This window comes from Monodon monoceros, unplaced genomic scaffold (assembly GCF_005190385.1).
Source record: "Monodon monoceros isolate NGI ecotype Baffin Bay Population unplaced genomic scaffold, NGI_Narwhal_1 Super_Scaffold_16, whole genome shotgun sequence".
NCBI lineage: Eukaryota > Metazoa > Chordata > Mammalia > Artiodactyla > Monodontidae > Monodon > Monodon monoceros.
In genome coordinates, this window is record NW_021703772.1 from 65,295,267 (window position 1) to 65,317,205 (window position 21,939).

Below are 21,939 nucleotides of genomic sequence, written 5' to 3' on the forward strand. Positions count from 1 at the left end.
AAGCAGCAAAGAACTTGGCTGAATGTGTTTGTGTGCTAGTGTTTTGTAGAAGGTAAAACTTGCAAGTGATGAAACTGGATATTTAGCTGAGGACATTGCTAAGCAAAACATTGAAGGAGCAGCTTGTTTCCTCTTGCCTCCTTATAGTAAAATTCAAGAAGATATGAACTGAAGAAGGAATTGTTAAGCAAAAAGGAAACAAACTTTAAAGATTTGGAAAATTCTCAGCCTGTCCATATTTCAAAAAATGAGAAAGTGTATTCAGAAGATAACACCAAGGATATGGCTGGACCGTCACTTGATAAAGAGATTATGAGATTATATAAGCAGAAACACTGCCAGCTTGAATTGAAGGGGATCAAGACAGGATGAAATAAAGAAAGGTTATTGGACTTCTTAGATTCTACAGGACAGGACAATAAAGATTTTCGGCTGCTAACATGCACTATTCTTCAAGAAAAGAAAAGAATGACAGTGAAAGAAAACAAGCTTATAGGTACAGAGAAGAACAGATTGGTGGTTGCCGGAGGCTGGGGGTGGGGGTGGGTGATGGTGGACAGAATGGGTGAATGGGGTCAAAATGTACAAACTTCCAGTATGGGCTTCCCTGGTGGCGCAGTGGTTGAGAGTCCGCCTGCCAATGCTGGTGGCGCAGGTTCAGACCCTAGTCCAGGAGGATCCCGTGTGCCGCAGAGCGGCTGGGCCCATGAGCCATGGCTGCTGAGCCTGTGCTCTGGAGCCCCTGAGCCACAGCTACTGGGCCCGTGGACCACAGCTACTGAGGCCCGTGTGCCTGGAGCCCATGCTCCACAGCAGAAGGGGCCACCGTGGTGAGGGGCCAGCGCACCGCAACGAAGAGTAGCCCCCCCACTCGCCGCAACTAGAGAAAGCCCGCACGCAGCAACGAGGACCCAATGCAGCCAAAAATAAATAAATAAAATTTTTAAATAAAATAAATAAGTCATGAGGGTGTAATGTAACAGCATGGTAACTATAGTTAACACTGTATTGCATACTTGAAAGTTGCTAAGAGAGTAGATCTTAAAATTTTTCATCACACTAAAAAAAATTTTGTAATTGCAGATGCTGAGGGATCTTAACTAGACTTACTGTGGTGATCATTTCACTATATGTACAAATATCAAATCATGTTGTACACCTGAAACTAATATTATCTTGTAGATCAGTTATACCTCAATTTAAAAAAAAGGAAAGAATGGCCCTGCATACAATTCAGAGATCATTAAGGCCACCACTTCGGTTTCAACAGGCCATATGGCTCCCAACTGAAGCTGTGGGGCTGGGGTCACCCAGAACCTTCAAGGCTAGATTCTCACCTGGAAGAGCCTTGGGGAAATGACCTCCACCTGACAGAGTTTTGAGGGCATGACCCCTGCCCTGCACAGCTGCAGGAGCAGAACTGTTGCCTCAATATTCCAGAAGGCAAAGCATCAAACAAAAGGATTATTCTGAGACTTATAATCTGATGGAATTCACCATGCTAGTTTTTGACCTGCTTGTGACTCATCACCGCTTCCTTCTTTCCTACTTCTGCCTTTTGGAATGGGGGTGTCTGTACTATACTCGACCCACAATTGTGTTTTGGAAGCACAGAGCTTGTCTGGTTTCACAACTTTACAGCTGGAGAGGAATTTTTGCCTCAGATAAATCATACCTCGATTAACACTGATATCTGATTTTCTATTTAGATGAGACTTTGTACTTTGAATTTAGAATTAATTCTCAAAAGATTTAAGGCTTGGGGCTACTGGAATGGTGTGAATATATTTTGCATGTGAGACTGGCATGAATTTTGTGGAGCCAGGAGTGGAACAGTGTGGACTGAACTGTGTCTTTCCAAAATTCACATGTTGAAGTCCAAACCACAAATGTGATGGCAGCTGGAGGTGGAGACAGATTTCAATGTCATGAAGGTGCGACCCTTATGATTAAGGCCCTTATAAGAGACATCAGAGAGCTTGCTTCCTCTCTCTCCACCATGTGAGAACAGTGAGAAGGTAGCTTCTGCAACCCAGGAAGAGAGCCCTTACCAGGGAACTGAATCTTCATAGTGGACTTCCCAACCTCCAGAAATGTGAGAAATAAAAGCGTGTTGTTTAAGCCACTCAGTCTATGGTATTTTGTTACGACACCCAGTGCTCATTAATACAAGTTTTGTCCAAGTTTCTTTGTATTTCCTTCTTTGTTTGTATTTCTTTCTTTATTTTGTCCAAGTTTCTCTGTATATCTTTTATTTATATTTTTTCCATTTTTCCTTTCCTGCCCTGCACTTGACAGATCAGATTTCCTTTGATGGGTTTAAATTCATACATCCTTCAATTTTTTTCTGGTTGCTGCCTCTCCTTTCATTTTTTAAAAATTTAACAATATCTCTATCTTCCTGAAATACAGAATAGATACTTAAATATATTCTATCTTCCATGGTACCCAAGCCCTTCCATGGCCTTCTCCCCCAGCAAGTTCTTTTTTTCACTAGACTCAAAAAAATATGCATAACAGACTAATAAAGAACTATTCTTAAAGAAAATATAGGAGCATATATTTATGGTCTTAGGATAGGGAAAAATACTCTTAAGCCAGTTCCTCTCCCCAAAATGTGAGTGATGCTAACTTTTTGCATTATTTTAGATAGTCAATGAACCAGAGTCAAGTACCAATTGAGTGGTTTCTTTTTCTCACTGTTTTGAAATTTAGATAACGAGGTCTGAAAGAATCAACTGAAGCTTTACTCAGACAGAAACCATGTCTTATTTTGGCCAATTTCTAAACCATTTTGGCCTTGAAGTTTTGGAGACTAATAAGCAAATTCTGAACTCCATCTCAAGTTAATTCATACTCTGTGGAACTCAGACTCCTGGCAGCAGTTCCACCTGAGCAGAGAGAGCAAATAAGCTTACCCTTCCCCCTCTATTTCAACCTCCGCGTCCTCAGGCATACACGGGTTTTTGGGGGTTTGCAGCAGGCAAGTCGTAGTGTACTGAAAATCACTCTGGGAACTTCCGGGTTGGTGAACAGAGCGGAGATTCGGGAGGAGGGGCGTGCCTGGGGAGTACCTGGGACATCCCGCCCCTTCCCACACACCTCGCCCTGCCTCACGTATCTCTTCACCGAGCTGCTGATTCTTAATATGCTCAAGGACTCACCTTGCCGCAGAAGAACTTCTTTCTGGAATAGGCATGGCCTCCTTCTCTCCATCTGAGCTTTGGACCCACTGTCAGAGCGGATGGGCAGAGATGCTGCAGAGCCTCCGGGCGCCAGGCCATCTCCCAAGCGGGAGCTACAACTCCCAGGGGCGGCTGCAGACGGCCGCTGACGCCGGCGACGCGCCTGCGCAGTGGCCGAGGCTGCGGTTGAGGTTCCCGCCAATTCTCTGGGCCATCCGGCCTGGGACGAGTTCCGCGCTCTGTGGAGGCGTTGGACGCCGCCCAGCTGCCCAAGCTGCTTAAGCTTTATTACCAGAGGCTCTTTCCATAGGCCCAGTACTGTCGCTGGCTCAACTTTGGTGGAGTGATAAAGAATTACTTTCGGCACCGTGAATATTCATTTACGTTGGAAGGATATTTACGTTCACTACCAATCCTTCAACAACCAGAGTGATCTGGAAAAGAGGATGTAGACAAATGTTCTAAGTGCTGGGCTCTCATGACATCGGTCATATGCACCATCGACAGAGCCCTGAAGGAGGATTTGGGATTTTTTTTTTTTTTTTTTTTTTTTGCGGTACGCGGGCCTCTCACTGTTGTAGCCTCTTCCGTTGCGGAGCACAGGCTCCGGAAGCGCAGGCTCAGCGGCCATGGCTCACGGGCCCAGCCGCTCCGCGGCATGTGGGATCTTCCTGGACCGGGGCACAATCCTGTGTCCCCTGCATCGGCAGGCGAGCTCTCAACCACTGCGCCACCAGAGAAGCCTGAGGATTTGGGATTTAAGCATCGTTTCTGGGTATATTCTGGAAGGAGAGGTGTTCATTGCTGGGTCTGGGATGAATCCTAAAATTGCCCTCTGAAGTACTTTCTGGGGTAGTTGAGTATTTGAGGCTTGTTAAGGGTGGCCAAGACGTTACAAAGAAAGTTCACCTAAGTGAAAAAATTAACCCTTTTGTCAGAAAATCTATAAACATAATAAAAAGAATACGTTGACGAATATGTCTTGATCAAGATATACTTGAAAATAAAGCTGGAATAAGATTGTAGGCCTTGTTTCTGAAACAATTCATGATGAACATCAAGAAAGCTTCCAAAATCATCACCGTTTGCTTCAGGGTTGGCAGCATTTGAAGAAGGTAGCCAGCAGGTGTCAGAATAACATCGAAAATGACAAATGTGGACCCTGGCTGTAGTGAGAGATCGCGCTCCAGTACTGTTTTCCACAGCTGGATATCAGTGTTAGCAAAGGAATCAACCATTGACTGAAGAGGCCTTTTAGTGGTCAACCTAAAACAGATTGCACTGTGCTTATTGATTTACAGAAAGTAGATCAGTTTGATCCATTTACTGTACCAACCATAAGTGCCATGTGCCATGAATTGGATACTATTTCCACTAGTGAATAGGAAAAAGAGAAGGAAGCTGAATCTGATATTAAGCATAGAATCAGAGATTATAAGAAGACCAGCCTAGCTCCTTATGTAAAAGTTTCTGAACAGTTTCTTGAAAGTTTAAGTAAATCAACAAAAGGAGAAATTGAGAAGAGTGATTTACAAAAACACTTCTGAAGATAACAACTCCCTTAAAACCAGTGTGGCTATCTTCTACCTTCAACCAAGAATCAAATACTTCAAGATCCATTTAATAAATATGGCAGAGCCACATATGCATTTTATGCTCAAAGCAATCTTTTTTTTTTAAAGAAATAATTGTGTTGAAAAGATTCCTGAGACCACCAAAGGAGAGTGTCAAGTTTCCTGGAAGGAGCCATAATGGGAAGAATAAGTGGATTGCAGATAAATTTGTAAAATTTAATATTGTACAAAGATAATTCTAAGATTTCTGATATGAATACACAGTTCTCCTGGTTGCCATATACAGAGGTAAGTGAGCAGTAATATGTCTAAAACTTTAATCTCAGTTCACTGGATACACCCTCCATATTTCTGGAATGGATGTTCTAGGTGAATGAGGGCTTTGTCCTTAAGTCTTAGACACTTAAGTTAGTTGTATGTGGAGCGTGTCACTTCCTAATTTTGCTCACTAATATTTTTATTGGTCAGAGCATAGCCCACTGACCATCTTTTAAAAGTTATTTTGAACTAGACATCTAAACCTACCAAAACTTCAAAAGATATGAGTTACTAGATTACAATATTAGGGTCCAGTAGAGTATTTTTTACAGCTATTGCAATTGTAGCTCCTAACTTCTTCCCTCAGAGAACAATTGGATTAGTCTACCTTAAAGAAGCAGCTTAGAAAAAATAACCAACTTCATTTCACCAACATAAAACTTGTTGTATTTGTTAAAACACTTGGACTTTCCATATATCTAGATACTTAAACTGAATTTTAAAGGTTTTGTTTCTTCCATGTTTGATTTTGTGTGATACATTTTGAAGCGTCAGATTTATTTTGCTTGGTTTTACAACCAATCTGAACAAAGCAGTTGTTCTGGTTTACATTCTATCTTCTGAGAAACATTGAGAAACCGGCTTTTGGGCTAGTGCTTTCCGTGACAATGAAATTTTTCTTTCCTTTAACATTGTTTTCTTTATAGGCACACAGTCTTTTTTTTTTTTTTTAATCTTTTGGTTTATATACAACAGATGCTATAATGTAGTCAACACATTTAAATGCCTTGCATTTCTTTCTTTTCTAATTTTTTTAAAGAAATATTAAAGACTGTGTACAAAAACCAAATACTCTGGATTGTAGTCTGTATATGAGAATCAAGAAAGTGGCTCAGTAAGAAACAATCTAAATTAGAGTTTATCTGGGAGAAAACCCAGATCAGTGTTCCTTATGAGAAGCATTGAGGTTTTAGTCCCACCTACTGTCCTAAACATGGAATCACATCTTGGAAATAAAATATATATATATATTTTTTTTTTTTTTTCTGTACACGGGCCTCTCACTGTTGTGGCCGCTCCCGTTGCGGAGCACAGGCTCCGGACGCACAGGCTCAGCGGTCATGGCTCACGGGCCCAGCCGCCCCGCGGCATGTGGGATCTTCGCGGACCGGAGCACGAACCCGCATCCCCTGCATCAGCAGGCGGACCCTCAATCACTGCGCCACCAGGGAAGCCCGGAAATAAAGTCTTATATGTCATGGGCAAGACTCAAAGACTAGGCAGCTAGCATGAGGCTGGGCACTGACTCAAAGCAGGTACAGTCAAAGGGATGTTTCTTGGTGTTTCTTCATTACTATCCTGAAAAACAACCATGCTAAAGAAGCTATTCTTAGATCTAAGGAATTTGCCAAATATTTACATGGCCAGTCTATAGAAGTACTCACTGATATATCAACTTTAAAAAATAGGAAGGTTTGAGATGATAGAAACCCTGATCTGGTAGAAATAAGAATGGATGGTGATGGCAGTCAGATGGCAGTAACACCTGGGAATAAGAAAGTTCATACACATCTAAGGGTAATTTTACATATACATGAATGAGGTCATATTGTGTGGTTTTTTTTCTTTCTTTTAGTGCAAGTGGAAGATTTTAATACACCCATATTGGATTTGGATTGAGATAGTACACAAAAAACAGGTAAAGACATACAGGCTATAAATAGTGCAATTGGTATATCTGATTACATAACTATGGCTATATATGTGAGGGGTCTTAAATTCACCAAATCAAGAATAATCTTTTGGAAATTTTTTAAAAATCGTGCACTTAGCTAAAATGAATATCTTAAATCCAAAAAGTAAAATGTTTATATATCATATTCTCATAATATAATAAAACTAGAAAGAATTTTAATATCATAGTTATTGGGGAGTTAAGCAGCACACCCATCTATTGAATCAAAGGAAACAGAAAAATAAAATTATTAACTAAAAATCAATGAAAAGGAGAATACTTTATAACTGAACCTAGGGGTTACAGAAAAAGCAAGATTGAGGAAAGATTGTACCCTCACAATACTTTTTTATTATTAAAAAAAGATGAAAAATAGAGGAGTTGGTATTTACCTTAAGCTATTAGAAAAAGAATGACAATCTCAAATAAGGAAGAGAATTAGTAAAGGTGAAAAGGACTAATTTGCTTAAAAACATTTTATTAAGAAAAAATAATATAAAACAAAAACATGCCTATTTGTGTCTGGTTGGAGTGGCCAAACACAGTATTATTTCAAAGTCATCGCAGCAAAGTTTTCAAAGTCTGACTGCCTCATAAACCCAAATCAGAGGCATTTTCACATTTTTAATCATTACCTTTATCAAAATGTATCAGTGCTCTAATTTTGAATTGCCGTAAGTGTAAGTGTTTTTACCACCCAAGTTGGGCCCATTTTGATGTTTCACATATTCCTGCATAGAGGTTAGGAGTGATTGCCAAACATTTTTTGTATAGGGCCCCAAAGTAAATATCTTCGACTTTGTGAGCTGGTGGTGTCTGGCATCTGTCTCAACCACTCAACCTGCCATTGTTGCTCAAAAGCAGCCATAATCAATATATAAATGAAAACAGTGTGGCTGTTTTCCAATACAAATTTGTTTATAAGTAAAAAAAGAGGGATTTGGGGATGAATTTGGCCTATGGGCTGTGTTTGCTGACTCTGGGTTAGAGTTACTGATTTCAATAAGTGAACAGGAACCATTTATATGCATGTGAATATATAAGCAAGTTCAATTCACAAAGAAGAAGATATTCAGTTGAGAATAATAATAGTGATAATAATAATTACAATTACTGTTATAGTTATCATTCTGGTGGGGCCTTCTATAGGTCAGGCCCTTTATATAGTGTTTTACATGTAATTTCTCGCTTAATATCCACATCAACCTGTGAAGTAGGTACTGATATCATTGCGCTATGGCAGATGAAGAAATAGGGGTCTAGACACTTAATATATTTATCCAATGTTCTAGTTGAAAGGTAGTAGTTTGATATTTAAAGTCATCTCTGCTGAGTCCAAGTTCTAAACAGCTCCACAGAAATACTTGGAAGTCAGGGTGTCATATACCTGACAAGTCAGGGTATTTTTCCTGGGTGCAGGGAGCTATTTCTCCATGTTCATTTTTCTATGAAGGAACTTTCACTGCATTTCTCAGGAAGGAACACTTCATCACATCCTCCTTTCCCACCTTATTCCAGTATTGAGCTCTCCCCATGGTAGAAGAAGTGAGCATTCTGATTGAGTCTGCCCTTCCCTGAATCACATAATCATGAGGTTAGGACCCAGGCATTATGATTTAGGCAGCATGAACCCAATTATCTCTTGTCTTTTGGGAGAGAACTGTGTCTAGGAAAAGCTAATGCTTGCTCTTGTAAATTCCATGGAGTATGCAGAAGAAGCAGGGCTTCTTTTAGGCCCAGCTCATCCACCTGCAATGAGACAGACAGGTCAGTGACCTGAGGGTCTCAAGTCCTAGGATCAAAATAAAGGTAGAAAGACCCTGCTATACTCTTCACTCCAGCTTTACTGGTAAAAATTCTGAGCCTATTTTAATACTTACTTGCTTTTTGTCTGACTTAAATTGGTTAAGTTCCCAAAGATGGGAAGAGTGATTAATTAGGCTCCCTCAAACCTCTTGACAATAGGAACCATAGAGATTACAATACATGTCTGAGGCTACTTAAGAACAAGTCCAGATTGTTTCTGGAATGTTGTCATCTACCTAGAGTGTACCCAAAGGCAGAGTAACTCTAAAATCTGCTGATTTTCTCTCCATTTGACAACTCTTTAAGAAAGTTTCTTAAATAATTGCCTATAATGAAGTTAATGGAAAACGAACAAATTACAGCCTGATCATGAAATGGGCTAGAACTGAACCTAATGAGACAATATGAAATTGCAAAAGACTGTGGAATGAATTACAAGGGTCAGTGGTCATCATTACATAGATGAACTGTTTGACATGATGAAGTTCAACTGTGAAGTGATGATTGATGCAAGAACAAGTACGTAAGAGGAAGGATAGTCACCAGCCTCTTGTTTTCATGGAGTTTTAATGTTCATCCTTAATGTAAGAAGAATTTAATTCAGGCCCAAAGATAAAGTCTTTAACTGAAAAAATGGTGGCAAGGCCAATAAGTTACTGAGCTGAGGAAAAAACTCATTTGTTTATGACATTTTAAATGGCTTCTTCTTTTAGATTCTAGAGATATTACCTAAGCCTATGACTCAGGACGCTCATCAGAACTATGCTTTCATGCAATCAAACAGAAATAACAGATTCTCTTGGCATCATTTAGTGAGATCACAGCCTGTCAGTTTGCACTCTGCACCTACTGGGAAAGCAAAACTTTGTTTGGGTTGTGAGAATTCTCCCTGAGCAAGTGTAGCTGAGGAGAGAGGGATGTCTGGCAGGTAGTAAGTTTTTTCTTAAATTACTTTGAGGACTAAAACTCGTTAATCACACATCATTTAAGAAGCACAGTCAGAAGATACTTTGGAATTATTCCTGGTTTATCTATATAGCATCAGTAATAATATATAAAGAATATAGGTATTTTTCCCCAGTCTGTTGTGTTTGAGTATAAGATTATACCAAGATATGAATTCTTTCCACTGTTATTTAAATATAAATTCAATCAGCCTCGGAAAGCTTCTGACCAGCAGATAGATAGCATAGATGTACAACAAATGGGAAAAGATAAACATGTATTAATTGGAAATAATGAAGAAATTGAGTTTTGGATTATGGGTAAATTAATGAAAGACTGTACTATAGTGGAAAATATACTACTTGAAATGTAAGTTATAGTTTAGGATATGGATGAAGGGAGTAATTAACACAGAGGAAAATGTAAACATTGCTTCTAGAAAAGTTTGTTTCAAACAATATAATTCCAGAATGCCTTTTATGTAATAAAGTTTATATATAAAAATGATATATGCTTGGATTTATATCATTAGTTCTCAGGAGCTAATTTTTTTTTTCCTCTGATAATCTTAAACAATGGAATAAAAAAATTGGTACTTTATAGATTAAGCACATAACATGTTTTTACATCTACTTTGCCTCTCTCCCTTCTCTCACTATCAATCTTTTACTCCTCCAGGGGTAATCCAGTTTTGAAAAACTAAGATACTATATTGAAGCCACTTAAAGCATCTCTGAAAACAAAACAAAACTGAATGGCGTTAACTTTATAATGTTCCAAGAATTAATTTAATTGTCTCTGTCCTCAGCAATAGCAAAATAATTGACTCTTGAGGTGAGTCAATACTAGTCCTTTTGCTCCTTTGCTAACCTTGAAATTAAAAAAAATAATAAGTTATGGGTATACTGTAGGGGTATTACATTCCTATTGCTGTTGTAGCAAATTATCACAAACACAGTGGCTTAAAACAATACAAATTCATTACCTTATAGTATGGAAGGTCAGAAACCTTAAAATCCAGGTGTCATAGGGGCTACATGTTTTCTGGAGGCTATAGAGAGGAATCTGTTTCCTTGCCTTTTCCAGCTTCTAGAGCCCTCCTGCACTCTTTGGCTTATGGCCCCTCATTCCATCTTCAAAACTATCTCTGACTCTGATATCCCTGACGCCCTCTTATAAGAACCCTTGTGATTACATTGGACCCACTCAGGTAATCCAGGATAGCCTCCCTAATCAGAGGATCCTTAACTATCACATTTTCAAAGTCTCTTTTGCCAGGCAAGTTAACATGGATATTCTGAGGATTGGGATATGGACATCTTTGGCAGGAGAGGAGAAAGATAGTGTTCTGTCTACTTCAGTAGCATTTACAAACCTGAGTCTAAATTTAATGTGGTCTAGGGAAGAGAAAGAAAGTAATACAGATGAAAAAAGAAAAAGACCTCTTTGGAAACAGTTTAAATTCCTTCCTTATCACTAAAACTATAATACAATGAAAAAGGTTAATATAATCCCTATGGGATATTAAATAGGAAATAAGTTCTGTTAAGGCAGAACTTTTTTTGGAGAGTAATTTTTTAAATTTGGACCGTAATGTATTTAAACAATTTATAGATGTGAATTGCCTTCCCTTCCCCATTATCTGCCTTATCTGTCCTTCTGCAGATATGTAAATGGAAGTCAGAGAAAAAATAGAAAAAAAACTTCACATTCAAGAAATTTTATAAAAAGTATCTATCTGACCAGCTTCATGATTATATTCTAGTCCAAGTCCTACCATTTCCTATGTAAATTATTATAAGTGTCTAGTTACTGGTGTTTCTTCAAGGCTATTTCCTACAATCTATCCTACAGATTATTCTTCTTAACACAAGCTGCTTGTACATCATTTTGTTGCTTCAACACCTTAAGTCATACCGCTTGACAGACTGATTCATTGGTTAATCATTCTTTCATTCATTAGTTCATTCTACTGATATTTTATTGGCCATTTTCTAGAGTTTATGCTAGACACTGGATGGGGGTGTGTGTGTGTGACAAGCACAAAATAATATAAATGCGTGAGTTTTTACAGCCTTTTCCAAGCTCACCACCACTGAGAATTATTTTGTTACTTGAGGGAGACAGTAGCCTACTGCTTACTGATAGACAGTGGACTCAGATTTTCTAAGTTCAGACAGGGCTCAACCATTTATCATCCCTCTGATCTTGATAGATTACTAACTCCTTTGTGCCTCATATCTTTTCTCAATAAAATGAGAATTGTTTTAGCCTTTACATAGTGGGGTTTTTGAAGTTTGAGCCAATCCATGTAAAGTACTGAAATCAGCACCTGACACATTAAGAAGCCCTTAGTAGATGTTAACCATTAATATTTCCCAGTCCTCACTTATTTCTTTAAGGATTTCCTACTAACCAGAGATCCCCATACTTATCCTAATAGTGAGTAAAAGGAAAAGCTGGAGAAGAGAGGCTAGTGGGATTTGCTTTGGCTAAATCACAGGATTTCTCTTGGGAGAGAGAACAGGAAAGAGAAAAGAAACAGAGATGACTAGGAGATATAAGAAATATTGAAAGTGAAAAAAAATGGGGAAATTATTTTTAAGAACATGCCTTAGTAAGATACTGAAGTTTGAGAATTGTTAAGAGAATATAGTAGAGACTAAAATTGCTTTTATTTAAGGCTGCCAGATCATTTTTTCATTCATTTCCATTCAACAAATTATTAATGAGCCAACACTATGTGTCATATCCTGTGCTAGATGGTCATGATAGTCATGAAGAGAAAAAACAAACTAGGTTTCTGTCTGCATTTAGTTTTTGTAGAAGCAGGATGACAAACATTGAATAATCAGACATGCAGATGTTAAATTATTAATGTTGTAATTGCTACAATTGTAAAAGTAGAGCAGCTTAATATACTCAGGATTGTCAACGAAGCTTTCCCTGGAATCTGAAGGATGAGTAAGTGAAGTAGTATAGCCTTTTCTAGGAACTAAAGGAAGAAGTGCGGCTGAGGTGCATTCAGTGAGGTGGTGCTTGGAGTGAAAGGAGACTGAATGGGTAGAAAGATGTCAGACCATGTGGGGTCCTGAGGATCTTAATAATGATTTTGATCTTGTCTTTAGGAGAAATGGGTTGATATAATCACTTTTACATTGTGAGAGGGTTTTTCTTCAGAGACTGCTTAGAATAGAAGAGGATATATGAATAGGCCAGTAGGTGGCTATTGCATTAGTACTGGTGAGAGCTGATAGTGGCTAGGAACAGCATAGTGATGTCATAAATGTGGAGAGTATATGGATTTAAAAGCTGTTTAAAAGTGTTTCCATAGGTTTCACTAATAATGAAGGAGTGGGTGGAGGATCAATAAGAAAGTGCCACGGATGACTCCTAATTTCTGGCTTGAGTAACTAGTTGGACAGACAGCAGCTGTTTCCTGGGAAGACTGGAGGGGACTAGAAACTGTGTAAGATTTATTTTTGACTCACTGAAAACTCTCTCCTCAAAATGAATGCAGAGTTTATCTAGAATTAAAATCATCACCCTAGAGATGAGTCAAGAGTACTGATTAACTACGAACATATGATATTGAAATTTACTGTTGAAAGGCATGCAAGTTGACCAGACTAGAGTTGTGATTTGGAGGAAAAAGTTGTTTATCCAATCAGAAGATATAAAATATTCTTCACAATGGTTTTTTAATTTTTTTTTTGGTTTGTTTGTTTTCATTTTACAGAGAAATCCAGGGAAACTTCTCTGTAAGATTGCAAACTAAACAATATTTTCAACCCAACCTGCATGAAAACCCAATTTCTAAACAGTAGAACTCTTCTTGGCTGGAAGGTGATGGTCATTATTATACATGCCTGAATGAATTTAAATTCCTTGCACTGCCTTTCTGGCTGAGGCTGAAGACTTTGGCTACTGCTATAAAATTTGAAAATAGTAAGGGTTGTTTTCTACCAGAAACTGAAGAAGTTCTGTGCAAAGAAGAGGAGAATATGACTTTGTTTAAAAGAACAATATTCTCTTGTTACAGATGAGAGATGGAAACCATTGAAAAAACACAAAAATGCTGTCAATTGTGTGAAGGGTCAGGCACTAGTAGACAATATTTCAGCAGAGGATGACCTCATTACACTAGAGGTAGTGCAGTAACTTGGATTCATATGCAGAATTTATAACAACTCTTTTAACAAGAAGGGTAGAAATAATCTGCCTATGGGTTTAAAGAAAAGAAGTTCTACTCTGAGTGACAAGTCAAGGAGCCAGTATTTGGAAGATCGCTACAAGTTGAACAAGATGAAGGAATCTTTCTTCAAGAAGAGGTCTGTCTTAATCACACACCTAGCACACGTCTTGATTACTTGGTAAAGTCAGTGAAGAGCGAAGAGAAAAAGGAAGATAATTGTGGCAGGATTCTAGGACTTAGAAAAAAGAAGCAGGCAGATTTGAGGAACTAGATGTCATGCAGGTGAACCTTAACTTCTTGAAGAAAGACATTCCAAGCCCCTCACGGGCTATTTTGCCAATCCCCTCTAAGATCACCAGAGCAAGCCTAAGGCAGAGCTGAAGAAAACATTACTTACAATATTTGTTTCTGAAATCAAGGTTGATTACAAAATGGATTACTATGACCACTTAAGGACCCATGCCCTTACATTTCCCAGAACCCTCCTTGAAAAATGAATGATTTTATTATTAATCTGCTGAGTACACTTGCACATTTCAATTTGGTAGCTACATGAGTGTTCAAAAACATATGAGTAATGTGTTATGAGCACAAAGGAGTGATTCACCCTGTCTGGACAACTTATACAAGTTAGCCCCAAGGCTAACTTTTAAAAAAAATTTTTTTAATTGTGGTAAAAAAAACACAAAATTTTTAATTTTTTTAAAATTTTAAATTAAAAAAAAATTTAATTGTGGTAAAAAAACATAAAATTTACTATCTTAATAATTTTTAAGTGTATAGGTCAGTAGTGTTAAGTATATTCACATTGCACAAAACAGAGATCTGTTGCACAAACAGATCTCTGGAACATTTTCATCTTGCAAACCTCAAGCTCTATAACTCATTAAACAACAACTCTCCATTTCCCCCTTCCCTCAGCCCCTGGCAACCACCATTCTACTTTCTGTTTTTATGAATTTAATTACTTTAGGTACTCATATAAGTGGAATCATACAGTATCTGTCTTTTTGTGACTGGCTTATTTCACTTAGCATAATGTCCTTAAGATTCATCCATGTTGTAGCATGCTTAAGGATTTCCTTCCTTTTTAAGACTGAATAATATTCCATAGTATATATGTACAACATTTGGTTTATCCTTTTATCTGTTGATGAACATTTGGGTTGCTTCCACTTCTTGGCTATTGTGAATAGCACTGCAGTGAACGCAGGAGTGCAAATATCTTTTTAAGATCCTGCTTTCGATTCTTTTGGATACATACCAAGAAATGGGATTGCTGGATCATATGGCAATTCTATTTTTAATTTTTTGAGAAACCACCATACTGTTTTCCATAGCAGTTGAACCACTTTACAATCTCACCGACAGTGCAAAAGGATTCCAATTTCTCCAAGGAGTGTTTTTAAAACTAGATTTTTTATTTTATATTTATTAAAGGTTAATATATATATATTAATATTGCACATATATTAATATATCTATAGAAGAGTACATATGTAAGTGTATACCTCAGTGAATTTTCATAACATGGTTATAGTACGACCATACAATCAACACATAGATAAAAATACAGAAAATACCAGCACCCAAGAAGTTCCCTCTGTGCCCCATCTCTGCCACTTTCCCCCAAAGAAACCATTATCCTGACTTTTATCACCATAAATTATTTTGGCAGATTGCAGTATTTTATAGCAATAGAATCCTAAAGCATGTACTCTTTTGTATATATCTTCTTTAGCTGAATATTATGATTTTGAGATTTCATCCAAATTGCTGTATACAGCAGTGATTGGAATATACCATAATATGTATCCATTTGTACTACCTTGATAAAGTATTAATTTAAGGTAGAGACTCAATAAATCAAGGATCCACTGTGTAATCTCTGGGAAATTCATCCTTCCTCCTCCCAAAATAATAACACAATCTATACTTAATAAAAGGGAAAATAGAAGTATTAAAAATGCATTTGATTAATTCATAATAAGTCAAGAAAGAAGAAAAAGGAAATGAGCAAAAGGGAAAAATGGAAAAAAGTAAGCTGATAGATCTAGATCCAAATATACCAGTGATACCATTAAAAGATGAAGATGTTCATTCTGGATCAAAATAGATCTAACTATTTTCTGATTACAATAAACATACTTTAAATGTAAGAAAGGTTGAAAGTAAAATATAAAAGATTATGCCATGCAATATCAACCAAAAGAAAGAATGTGTAGTTTTACTAAGGTAATACAAAAATACTTTAAAGCAAAAAGCATCACTAGAAATCAAGATGATATTTCATAATGATAAAAGGTTGAACATACTGAGGAGATATCACAATATTATATCTTTGTATACCCAAAATACAGCTTTAAAATATAGAGAGCAAATATTGACAACATCATATGAAAAATACACAAATCCACAATCATAATAGGATATTTTGCCATACCTCTTTCACTAACTCATAAAAGAAAGCCACAAAAATCAGGAAGCATATAACATATTTGAACAACACTGTTAACAAAAATGACTGACATATAGAACATTCTACCCATTAACAACAGAATACACTTTTCCCCCAAGCGCACATGAAACATTTAACAAAATAGACCATGTCTTGAATCATAAAGCCCAAGGTTTAAATATCATACAGAATATTTATCTGACCACAATGAAATTAAGCAAGTAGAAAATAAGAAATAACAACAACACAACAACAAAAAGAGATCTCTAACTTTAGTGATTAAATAACACACTTCTAAATAGCCCATTGGACAAATTGTGAAGAAAATCAGGCAATATTTTGAGCTAAATGAGAAATGAAAAGAAAACAAATTTATAGAATGCAGCTAAAGTGGTGCTATGTGAAATTTATAGACTTAAATGCATATTGTGGAAAGAAGAAAGCCTAAACATTAAGAATTGGAGAGGGCTTCCCTGGTGGCGCAGTGGTTGAGAGTCTGCCTGCTGATGCAGGGGACAAGGGTTCGTGCCCCGGTCCGGGAAGATCCCACATCCCACATGCCACGGAGCGGCTGGGCCCGTGAGCCATGGCTGCTGAGCCTGCGCATCCGGAGCCTGTGCTTCGCAGCGGGAGAGGCCACAGCAGTGAAAGGCCCGCGCTATGGCAAAAAAAAAAAAAAAAAAAGAATTGGAGAATCCATCTAAAGAAGCTAGGAAATAACAGCAAATCAAACCAAAATACAAAAGAAGAAAATAAAGATAAGATGCACAAACAATGAAATAGAAAACGAATTAACAATAGAGGACTCAACAGAACTAAATTTAGTTCTTTAAAAAGACTAAGAAAAAAAATTTTTTTAAATAACAAAACTGATCAAGAAAAAATGAAATTACCAAATCAAGAATTTAAAAAATGGAACATCATTACATATTCTAGTATACAAAGGTAAGAGCGAGTATAATGGACAACTCTGTTCCAGTAAGTTAAACAGTTAGATGAAGTAGACAAATTTCTTAAAAATGTAATTTTCCAAATTTGCCTTGGGAAGAAATGGAAAATGTGAATAATTCTATACTTATTTAAAAATTTGAATAAGGCATTAAAGCCATGGTTTCTCATGTGAACTTTTCTAGATGTATACATAAACTCTTTCAGAAAATAGAAAAGTGATTGCTGGTATAAGATCAGCATAACCATGGATCCAATATCTGACAAGGATATTATAAGAAGGACAAATTGTATACTAATGTCCCTAATGATCATTGATGCAAAAACCCTAAACAAAATATTAGCATATCAAATCCAATAATAAGTAAAAAGGATAATATACCATGATCATACTGATATATCTTCAAGAATGGAAAGCTGGTGGGACATTAGTAAAGCATTTTATTCTAGACTCCCTTTTCCAAGCCGGGGCTCCTTCTCAGCTGAATTCTGAATGATTTGCCTCTTTTGCTTCTTGATTTTTCCAATTTCCTTTTTTTATATTATCATATTTCCTTTCCCTTGCCTTTCAGAAGTCTTCTTAATCTTAACGTCTGTAACTGTGCCTACCAACCACAATTCCAAATCTCCTTTAGGAATACTCAGGCAGCCTTGAGTTAACAGTTTCGGGCATACAACTCTCCCTGTTGGAGCAATTTCTGAGTTCCCTAACTCAGCCTGTGCTAGTGAAGTATATTTCTGTATGGCCTCCTATGTTCCCTCCAACTGCAGCTGAACAAACTCATAAACCTTTTGAAACTTGCATTAGGACTGAAATTATGTTATAAACACTGCCCAGCCAGCTACATTGTCTTCAGTAGGGTTACATAGAAAACAGAATCTGAAGTAAAAGCTTATGTGCCTGCTTTTTATTGGTGATTGCAACACCACAGGAGCTGAGGTCTGAGGGACCGCAGTCACCCTAAAGCAACTATACTCCGATAAATTTTTTTTTAAAAAAAGCATAAACAAATAGCTTTTGCTTCAGGTTCTGAGTTTTTAAAGGGGGAGAACAGATATACAGGAGTGAGGCAGCCACAGCTTTGTAACAAGGATAAGTTTTTGCTTTGGCTTGCTGGATGTTTTCATAGAAGCAGTATGGAGCTGCTGCATCTCAAATAGTCCAAACCAGGAGGACATTGAGAGAGAATTTATTCTGGTTCCCTCTGACCCCTTATCTCTCATTGGTCAAAGTTTTCCCCATGGGGGATTAATTTGCCTTCACTTCTAGGTGTCTCACCTGACTGTCTTAGCTCCCATCAGGAAGCCAAATTCCTCCACCTGTTGCATGGAACTTTTTTTGAGTCAGAGGTAGTGGGATGATTAAGCATCACAGAATTTAGCCTTAGGTTGTCCTGCTATAGTTGGGACAAGGTCCACCTAAAGTCAGTGGATTTACAGTAGCTGGGACCAAAGAATTGGTCTAGGAACTGTAGGTGAGCTTGAGATCTGTGGTGACAGTAAGCGGTACCCCATATATGCATATAGCCTGACTCTGCCTGTTAAACTCCAGAAGTACATTCCATGCTTCCAGTGTTGCCCTTCTAATGAACAAAATTATTTGCTGATCTATAATTTGATGCTCAAGAACACTGTTAGATAGACTCTCTGGTTTTTTTGCCTATTCCATACTACTACATTTTTAAAATCTGGGACATACCTCCTAGCAGAGCACCTTCAAGTTAATATCCCCAAGTAATTTATCATTCAAAAAATAAATCACACATTGAAATTCAGAACATATTAATAAGACCAATGCTAATAGCAAGATTTATCAAAACCAGAAATTCTACCCCAACACATTTTGTTTCATATTTTATAGCACTTCTTAGAGTACACTGGCTAGTTGTGTTAACCTATCTTGAGTACCCTATGCACTTCTCAGACACTGTAAAACTTGGTGTGGTGACTAAAACTGGATAAAGTTTATATGATTATAAATAATAGTCTCTGTAAAATGAAATACCTTTAAAAAAGAGTGGAAGCAGAGAATCGGTAGTTAGAAGTAAGGAATAAAAATGACCAATATGCTAGTTGGTTTTCATGTTGTTTAACGCTTCTCTTTTACAGACAAGTTACAATGGAACTGGAAATTATGTTATTACATAAGAGATGGCTACTTCTGTTCCTTTTAGCATTTCCATTAACTGTGTTTAGAAAATGGATTAGAATTTAACTTGTCACTGATGGCTCTTAGTAAAGCTGGGAAAGAGTTGCTTTTTAACACTTTCCATGCAGCAGTCCCAGTGGGCCTGTGAAGAGTATTATATTTTTCCAACGCTTGGCATAATATTCTAAGAAGATGCCAATGCTTAGCCAAAACAGTTACATTAAGAAAAGTGAATGTCTGAAAGAAGCCAGTGCCACTTTTCTTGGGTAAGCAGAGCACCCCTAGAAGGGAGCTTGCCTCGTGCTGGGCAGTGATGTGTGCGGGCAGCTGATGGTGAGTGAAGGGTACTGAGTAAAGAAGCTGGCTCCTCCAACTTTTACAAACCAAATACCTGATGCTCACATGTACAAAATAACTCCATTTTTATATTCATGATCCCTGCCAAACTAGTATATCCCACTACTTTAGTATATCTACACTTGTAATCTGGGCTGCAGTTAAAATGTTGATCCCTAGACCTCACTCCATATCTATTAAATTTGCAATAATTTCTTTAAGCTATTTTTTTTTCATGTAAACCAAAGTTTGGGGACTATAAATTGGCTTAGAATATAGAGGTTAAGAGGTTATCCCCTAGGGGTTAAGAACATGGACCCTGGATTAAGTCTACCTGGACTCATTATGTATGTTGAGATGATAATCTTACTTCCTTTATGAGCCTTTAGCTCAGCATATAATGTGTGCTGAATGATGCTGGCTGTAACGACAATTGTCAAACCATAGCTCCATACTCTCAGTGCCTTTGCTCCTTGTGTGTTACCTTCTAATAAATTTGTTTCCACTTTAATAATACCCTGAATGACCATTTTAAATGGATTTCAAACCTGCAGAATTGGGAGTGTTTTTAACTGAAAAAAAAAATTAGTATTCTGCGTTTTTCTGGAGTCAAGGGCCTATTTATTATAGTCTAGTTACATCTCTACCCATGGGAAAGCATAGAATTACTTAAATAGAAACATCATTGTTCAGCTCTGTTAAATGTCAGAGGAACATAGACTGAGTTGTCCCCAAATAACTGGGACTCAGTAAGCAATTCAGGATTCTTTGAAGTTTCAAAACAAGTGAAGAATAACTTAGGTGGAAGGAAACTGGGTGAGGAATGAGGAGCCCTACTAAAAAGAGAATCTGGGCTATTTTCAAGCAAACAAATTATTGGAGAGTACGATATACTACATTATTCACAAACTCCATTATGCCTCTGACTTCAATAAATAATTGACCCTCCATAAAATGAAAACTTACCATAAGTTTCAGTCTGAGCTGAAGAATGTATTGTATATAATGTTCTCAATAAAATTTTCAACTCTAAATGATTTTAACTGATTTAAAGCAAAATGAAACCGTGGTGTTTTAGATGCAATTGTGAGTTCTCAGATAATCACAATATTCTTAGTCTCAAGGTCCCCAAAACTCCAAGAAATGCCTAAGCAGTAATATATTTCTTACTTATCTTCACACTGTAAATGCATTTTGTTATCCTTCCCTGCTCTTGGACTACTGAAAATCATTACCATTGCAGCAAAACTAATTTTTGTGCCATTACAAATACCGACATTTATTCTTAATGACTATAAGGGTGGAAGCCAAAAAGCAATTGCAATAGATTATACACAGAAAGTTCTTTTAGTCACAATTATGGTATTTGTGTAAATTTTAAAATCCGTAATTTGTGGATGTCTCAAAAGACAAATTCTCAATGATCATTAAAATACAAATAATTTCCTAAAACAAATGTTTTTCTAAAACAAGATCTGGAACTTGCAACTAATTCTGGCCCTCAAAATGTTGTTCTTTTTTCCTAGATCCCAATGTAAATGGTCACCTTTTAGCAGCTGCCCTCCCCCAAAATGTAGCAAAAATTTCCTTGCATCCTGAGGCCTTGAAACAAATTATCTTATTAAAATAAAGTTTGAGCACTGATTTCATATAAACTCCCTATGGTCTACCTAGAATTTCAAATGTGGTTCTCTTCTGAAGCACTTTGGTTCTATTATGTTTTACTGAACTGATTGTAAAATCTTCTAATGGCCTTCCTGCCAGCTTACTTGTTTCTCTCTCTTCTTTCCTTACCTTTCCCTTTGCCTGGGTTACGGGAGACTCGGGTATTTAATCAGGAAGAGAATGGGTTCTGAGTTTGTTTTTGTTTTCTCTTTATAAATCAGTCCCTATTTCTAAACAAACTTAGCCTGTAGAAAGATAAGCTCCTTGCTCTTATACCTCATGGCCAAATTTCTTATAGAAATTGACAAATTGACTACTATGGGGTTATTGGAATTGCAACATTGGTCAAAGCTTAGCCACCACTTTTGATGGGAAGTGTTTTTGATCCTTGCCATCTAGATTCGGAACAATTTTTCTTGATCCTCCATAGTACCTTGTATTTGTTCTTTTAATGCAGTTGTATCACATTGTACTGTAAATCCTAACTATTTATCTGTAGTCTCTATTAGGCTATAATTTTCATAAGGGAAAGAAGGGTCTGCCTTGTGCTTAGCACAAAATCTGGCACAAAATTTACCAATATTTGTGTATAAAATTAATAATGCCATCCCTGTCTGCTTGACTTTAAGGCAATTGAGAAGGAAACTAAGAAGGAAACAGAAGGAAAAGTCCTGAGTGGTGGGCA

At 37.2% G+C, this 21,939-nt stretch overlaps 1 pseudogene; it reads left to right on the top strand.

The window, feature by feature from the left end:
* The first annotated feature begins 3,244 nt into the window (after positions 1 to 3,244).
* LOC114896581 lies at positions 3,245 to 4,732 on the top strand (annotated as a pseudogene).
* The last annotated feature ends 17,207 nt before the right edge of the window (positions 4,733 to 21,939 follow it).